We start from the raw sequence: 7,588 nt of genomic DNA, 5'->3' as shown, positions 1-7,588 counted from the left end.
TTAGGATCCAGGCCAAGAACCACTTGCGCTTGGCCAGGCATTGTGGGTAATTCATTGCTGATTACCATAAAAGCCATAGCCCGGCTGACAGGCGGCTGCGGGGCTTTTGTTTAAGATTCTGATGAATATATCATCTCTCTCCTGGCCTGGAGCTCATGGTCCTTCCTACCCTTGAGGCTGCCAGACCCCTGCCCACCCTGCCTCTTCCCCACTGCCCAGCGTGGTCCCCAGGAAGGAGCCGCAGGATCCCCCAAGGGTAGGTAGCTCTGCCCGTTCAGGAGCCAGCCCAGCCCCACGTCCACCCCCAAGACCACGTGGGAGAAGCGTGGCTTGGCATTCAGTGCCCACCACTGGCCCCAACGATCCAGGCCTTGCACTCTGGCCCCCACCCTGGACCCAATTCCTTGACTTTTTCATTCATCCCCTCGTTGTGGATTTATTGGGCTCTGTTTGCGTGGCCCATGCGGGTGCTGGGGGTGCTGCCCTTACAGATTCTGGGGGGCATCTATCTCCACTTAAACAGTCCTTATCTCTTGTCCAGGAAGTGCCAATGATTTTCATGGATGCCATTTCTCACCCATCCACTTAGCAAAAATGTTTGAAGCGTGGTGATATCCAGGATGGCAGTGTCAAGGAGAACCAAGCCCTCCGGGCACCACTGACAGGAGAATAAATGGGCATCTCTGCTTCGCAACATCCTTTATTTTTAATTTATCGTTCTGACCAGATAACATGTATATGTGGGATCCAGTTGAGGATTTACGGAAGAACGCACAGCGAAAGTCTCTCTACCTTCCCCTATCCCCTCCCTCCCCTCTCCTTCCCCGGAAGCTGTCTCCTTCTAGAATGAGGCTCAATAGGCTATTTCTATAAAAGGCCAGGGAGTAAATCTTTTCAGCTTTGCCAGCTTGATGGTCTCTGTCGATACTACGCAGTTCCACTGTCGCAGCATGAAAGCAGCCATAGACAGTACATTAGCCCGTGGGCGTGGCAGTGTACCAGTGTACCAATAAAGCTTTATTTACAAAAACAAGTGGTGGGCCAGATTTGGCCCCTGGTGCTGTCCAGTAGAACTTTCTTTGATGATAGAAATGCTCTCTCTCTATGTTTTCCAATACAGCCACCATGAGTTGCATGTGGCTATTGAGCATTCGAAATGTGGCCAGTGAAACCGAGGAACTGAATTTTAAATTTTATTCCATTTCATTCTATTTAAATTTAAACATCCACATGCATCTCATGGCTACTGTTTTGGACAGTGCAGTTATCTAGAAATCTTCTGTGAACATTCAGTAGGCGGGTAGATTTACATTCCTTTGTTTAACCAAATGGTAGCATCTTTTACACGTTGTTCTGTAACTTGGTGGTTTTCTTTTATTTTTTTATCACTTAAAAATATAGTATCTTAAAAGTAATTTTATGATTGCACATCTGACTCTCCGATTCCTTGTCACAGCTGCGGTACTGGTCTCATATGCTAAGAGATACTAATCTCTCGAATCATTCGTTGGCTCCTTCTACCATTATTTATTTAACCAATCCCCTGTTGTTGGTCACTTAGGTTGCTTCAAGCCTTTTGTCGTGAGTACTTTCTACACATGTCATTTCATGGGAATATGCCGATTGGATAAATTTCTAGAGGTGGGATTAGCACGCCCAAAGGGAATGTGTAAACCTAATTGTGGAAGATGATAGTCAATTGTTCTCTTGGGGACTGTGTCGACATACACATTCCCAACTGTGTGGGAGGGGGACGTGCTTGTTTAGAATGAACTGTAACCAGACTGTCCACCAGCTGCACACCTCGCAGCACCAGTGAGAGTGACAAATGCTTCCCCAAGAGGGCCTGGGAGGCATCCATGTGGGCATTCACTGTGGCATTGGATGAGGTTGCGAAAAATGGAGCTAACCTAAGTGTCCATCAACAGGGGATTGGGTAATAAACAGACACACCCTCGTAATGGATGATTGTACCGAAGGCCAAAAGAGACCAGGGCTGTGTGTGCTCAGATGTTGTGTGGGGACAAAAAGCAGTGATGCAAACAGGTTGATACAATTTTTGCATGAGAAATCGCTGTGCATTCTAGAGTTGCCTTTGGCCTATAACTGCATGGGAAAGTTATACAAAAATCAACACTAACAACAGAGGTTGCTTGTAGGGGCTGATAAGAGGGCCCGTCCCTATCCCATCCATCCTCCATTCCACAAATATGTACCAGGTACTCTCCATTCTAGGCATGAGGAATTTGAATGAACAAATTCCCTGCCCTCCTGCAGCAAGAGAACTCCAGTCAGGGAGGTGGAGAAGTAGACAAGAAAAAATATATCACATGTCACAGGGTGGTTATGTGGCTGTAGGAAAAAAATTCAGCGATGGGGCATGCCAAGGTTGGAGACAAAATTTGAAATAGCGTGTCTGGGAAGATCTCATGGAGAAAGTGGTATTGAACAGAGGCAGTGAGGGTGGGAGCCGTGTGGGTGGGGATCTGGGAGAGGAACAGAGGGTGCAAAAGCCTGGTGGTGAGTCCCAACCACTGCTGTTGCCTGTGCCTGAGCACCCTCTGTCGTAGCTCCCAATGAGCACTTCCTGCTGGGGGCAGATGCTGGGGAATAATTAATAATTAGCAATAATAATACACTTGGGAGCCAGGGGTTTGTCCTTGGGCCTCCAAGTGACAATCCCTGCCCATGTGCAGTCTGCTGAGTCCCAGATGGGCTAGGGTTCAAGATGCCACAAATTCTGAGCATCTGGACCTCCATGTGAGGCAGGAGTGTGACAGCTGGCTGGGGAGGGGAAACTGAGGCTGAGACAAGTGGTGCAGAGAGGAGTTAAGAAGCAGCCTGGGTTCAAGTCCCAGCGCTGCCACCTATGAGTGGTGAGAATTTGGGCCCAACTTCTGTGCTCAGTTTCCCCAACTAAAAAACAGGGAGAATAATAATACCGGTTTTGATGGGATCCAGTGAGCTGCTTCGAATGTGTCTGGACCGTGGGAAGAGCCGGGAGTAGCAGCCAGTGCGCTGTTGAGTAATAGCTGTATGCCCAGCTCGGTTCTGAGTGTTCTGCCCATACTAAGTGCTTAATAAGGATTTTGAGGTCTTGGGGGAGAAGGGGTTGGTTCTAGAAGCATACTCCTGTCTGAAGATGTCACCTTGTCCCTGATCACCCAGGACTTGAGAGCTTGGGGAGCTGCCTAGAGAAGTCGTGCCCCACCTGAGCTCACACAGCAGTTCTGGGGGGTAGGATGGAGCCCCGCCCCCTCACCTCCTCACCTGTGGGATGGACCTGGCCCCGGGCTCCCACCCGTGCCTCTCCCATTCTGCCCAGTGTGCTTCTTAGGTTTCCTCTCCCGGCATGTCTCTTGTCTCCAGACCTTTGCTATGCTGTTCCTTCTGCCTGGGACACCCTTCCCTGTGCCCCAATCTGCCTGCCTTAGGCTGGTGAAATTTCTCCCACTCTTCTCATCCTGACATCACTTCCTCCCAGAAGCCTGCCCCACCCCCGTGCCCAGTGCATTCCCCCATCATGGCTCTGATCTTTAACCGTGGAGCCCCTGTCTGCCACCCCACAGGCCTGGGAATTCCCCGAGGCTGGGCCAGGGCTGCCTGGGTCATCCTGTGTCGCTAGTGCTCAGCCCGAGCCTGGTATCAGTGAGTGCTCTAGAAGTGCTGGAGGAGGGTGAAAGAATAGCCACGGGAGTGTGACCATTGTTAATTCCTCAAAATACTGACAAGGCATTGAGGACCATGCCCCAACCCATTACCCCTCCAGTCCCATGTCCCACTCACTCACTCACTGTGCTGCAAACACATCTGTCTGCTCCCTTTCCCTGAACTTAGTATGTCCCTTCCCACCACAGGACCTTTGCACATGCTGTGTCCTCTGCCTGGAACTCCCTCCCTGCCCTGACTTTGCATGGCTGCCTCCATCTGTCACTTTCTCTCTCTAGAAGTCTTGGGAGATTGTTGGTCTTGGTCCCTGCTGTGTCCCACCACTTGGGATAGTGCCTAGTGCTAGTAGATGCTGGTGTTTCAGCTTTGACCAAAACCAGGTCCCACCCTTGTGCAGACAGACCAGAAGTTTGTCAGCTTAGATTAGAAGCTACCCCGAGCCCTTCTTGGGGACCTCTCTGGTTTGTGCCTCAGTTTCCCTGATGTTCACAGACTTTGCACCCACAAAAATTAGCCCTAGCCACCAAATAACCAGTCCTGCTCAGTGCACAGGTGAGGAAACTGAGGCCCAGTGAGTGGCGAGGACTAGCTCAGGCCACATGGCTCCATCAGGACAGATCTGGGAAGAGAGCCTTCTGCCTCCCCTGGGCAGGATTTTTGAAGTCAGGGACCCACCCCCAGAATGGGGCTATTTTGGGGTGGCCTGTGGAGGAGGTGTCCAGTGGCTCAGAGTTGCACAGACTAGCAGCAACTCCCCTTTCAGTTCCTAACTGGTCAAGGAGAAAGGCTCAGTCAGGTGCAGGGTAATCTGAAATACCTGCCAACCTCTTCCTAACTCTTACAACAGAATCCCATCTGCTGCCGGCGTTAGCAACAGTATCCAGCAAACATGGGAGAACTGGCTACATATTTTCATTGTAACAATGTTTCCGGTGACTTTCAAAGCTGGGCAGAGCCTACTGGGTCTCTGTTAGAGCCAAGCATTATAGAGTTAGTTTCTAAAGTAAATTGGTTTAAGGAAAAGGCATGAGGCAGTTGAATGAAAGATTAAATGAGGGATATTGGGTTGTGGCAGGAGTCATAAACAAGGAGGGGAGGATTTGGGGGGAAGGCTGTGATCACCTTCACTGGGGACCTGGTGGGCACAGAGGGAAGGATGCACTTGCAGGACAGACAAGCAGGGAGGGTGCGGCCGAGTCCATTAGCGCAGCTGCAGCTGGCTGAAGTTGGGAGACGGCGGGCCTGGCGGGGGCCCAGACTGGCGGACTGGGCCTGGCAGGGGCACCGGCCCTCTGCCCCCTGCTTCTAGCTGAGTCAGCATGTTGACGCTTGGCTGCAAAACAGTCTGGCTGTGGCTGGGCAGCTTTTGACAAATTTCTGCTCTGAGGGCTGGAGCAGCAGCCCCCAGAGGGTGCTTTGCTTGTGAACCGGGTGGACCCAGGTTCGAATCCCAGCTGTGTGGCCTCTACTTTCTGGACCTCCATTTTCTCATCTCAGAAATGGGGAGTTTAGAGATCCTGTGTGGCAAGAGTGACCAGGGGACTACGGCTGCAGAGGGCTTCCGCTGACCTCTGTCCTGTGAACCAGCCCCTTCAGGCTCTGCAAGGCCTCTTAGCTATTGATTTGTTCTCTGAGTCACTTAGAAAGCATTTATTGAGCACCTACTGTGTGCCAGGCCCTGGGACCCAACAATGACCAAGACTGACCCAGCCCCACCCTCTGGGCTCCCGCAGTCTCCAGTAGAGACGTCTACAGAACTTTCTGCGATGATAGAAATATGCAGATCTAGACAGTAAATAATTGAAGAGATAGATCATTTCAGGGGACAATAAGAGACTTAAAGGGAATGAGATAGAGGGGTGTGTGACAAAAGGTGATGCAGTGCTGTCTGAGCCAGGGTGGTCAGCCAGGGCATCTCTGAGAAGGTGGTGTTTGGGGAGAACTGAATGGTGATAAGGAAACTGCCGTAAGAATGTGCAGGAAGGTGTTCTAGGCAGAGGCACAGCCCTTGCAAAGGCCCTGGGGCAGGACTGAGCCTGGCATGTGGAATAAACAGCACAGAGGCCCATGTGGCTGGAGCAGTGAGCGAGGGAGAGAAAGAAAGGAGGGGAGAGCGATATGGGGCAAGTCACACAGGGCCTTGTGGCTGCAGGGAGGACTTAGGCTTTTCCCCGAGGAAGGTGGGAGCCATAGAGGGCTGTAGGCAGAGGAGGGATGGGACCTGACTCAGGTGCTCATGGGCACCCTCTGGCTGCTGCAGGGAGGACAGACTGTGGGGGGCGAGAGTGGAGGTGACTGTGCTGTCCAGCAGGCAGTAAAGGGGGCTGGGCAGAGAGGGAAGGCAGCGTGAAGAAAGATGGACAGATTCACTAGAAATTTAGGAGGAAGCTTGAGAGTATTTCCAGGCAGCAGAATGAGGTGCGAGAGAAGGAAAGGAGCCAGGGCCAGCTTGCAGGTTCTAGCCTGAGCCTCTGGAAGGGCAGAGCTGCCATCAGCTAAGATGGGGACGACATGGGAGCAGCAGGTTTGCTGGATCCAGCTGCACCTGAAGGTGTCAGGGATTTGTCCAGGAGAGGGAAATAGCTGGTCCTGCGGGGGCCAACAGGTGAAAAAGGCCGACTGGGAGCTGGGGCGTGCCTGTGGTGGGCATTGTGCCTATTGCGGTGAAGCTGGCAGGCAGATCTGGCGCCGGGGCTGTCATGTGAGCGTTGGTGAGGCGGGCTCCTGGCTGGTTGGCACACGCTGACTGCCCCAGGTCATGAATGCCATGCTAAGTGGGGAGGGGCCCCTTGGGCACAGGCAGGGTGGGTCAGGGGAGCCAGGAAGAAGCTGCCCAACCAGTTTCTCTCTCACTCTGAAAGCCGCGAGTGTGGAGTTTGGTGGATGCGCCTAAATGAAGCTTTCGGGGATTTGGGTCCCAAATATGAGGAAGGTGGGACATGCTGGGGATGGGGCGTGGGTGGGAGTCCTGCCCAAGTGTGTCTAGAGCACAGTTTTGCCTAAGGGCCCCACATCAGGGCGGGTTTCAAAGGTATGAGAACATCCCAAAGGAGTCTCCCCTTCCTTAGAAATTATCTGCAGGAGACGCTGGGACACAGCTTTGCCTGAGGATGTCCGTCACCGTGGTGTTTATGATGGAATAAACAAGTGGGGATCTATTAAATTCTGTGGGCTGGACATTGGCAAATGGTCTCTAATGGTGATCCCCATTTTAAAGAAGAAAATAACTATTTGCACACAGAGAAGAAAGACTGGAAGGAAGCAGCTGGCCTCAGGACCTCTGTACCTGCTGTTTCGCCTGCCTGGAACTCTGTTCCCATAGGTGTCTGGATGTCAGATCTGCTCGCTTCATCCAGGTCTAAGCTCAAATACCTGCACTTCTTTTTTTTTTTTTTTAGATGACCGATAAGGGGATCTTAACCCTTGACTTGGTGTTGTCAGCACCACGCTCTCCCAACTGAGCTAACCGGCCATCCCTATATAGGGATCCGAACCTGTGGCCTTGGTGTTATCAGCTCCACATTCTCCCGAGTGAGCCACGAGCCAGCCCCATCAGCTCCACATTCTCCCAAGTGAGCCACGGGCCGGCCCCAAATATCTGCACTTCCGAGAGGGCCCCCCAGACACCCCTGGTTTCTGGAGCCTCACTGTGTGTGTAGGTGTGTGTGCGCACGTGCTATTTTTTAAATTAAATATCCCAGTGCATTTTCTTTTCTTTTTGGCACGTCTTAGCACTTCCTGGCATTATGTTATTGACCATGTCTGTTTCTCTGTGGGTGTCCATCTCCCCCACTTGTCTGTAAAGCCCCATGAGGGCAGGACGGCTGGTTCTGTCATGCCCGCCATTGTGTCCCCAGCAACCTGGCACACAGTAGGTGCCCCATAAATGTTTGTGGACAGGCTAAATGAAAATGACCAC

The 7,588-nt window shown here is 52.0% G+C and overlaps 1 non-coding gene across 1 annotated transcript; it reads right to left on the bottom strand.

The window, feature by feature from the left end:
• Positions 1–7,068: 7,068 nt before the first annotated feature.
• On the bottom strand, positions 7,069–7,141 carry TRNAV-GAC (transfer RNA valine (anticodon GAC)). The gene has a single exon. It is a non-coding gene; the product is annotated as a tRNA-Val (tRNA).
• Between the last annotated feature and the right edge of the window lie 447 nt (positions 7,142–7,588).

This window comes from Cynocephalus volans, chromosome 10 (genome assembly GCF_027409185.1).
Source record: "Cynocephalus volans isolate mCynVol1 chromosome 10, mCynVol1.pri, whole genome shotgun sequence".
Classification (NCBI taxonomy): Eukaryota; Metazoa; Chordata; class Mammalia; order Dermoptera; family Cynocephalidae; genus Cynocephalus; species Cynocephalus volans.
This window is presented reverse-complemented; position numbering and strand designations above follow the sequence as displayed.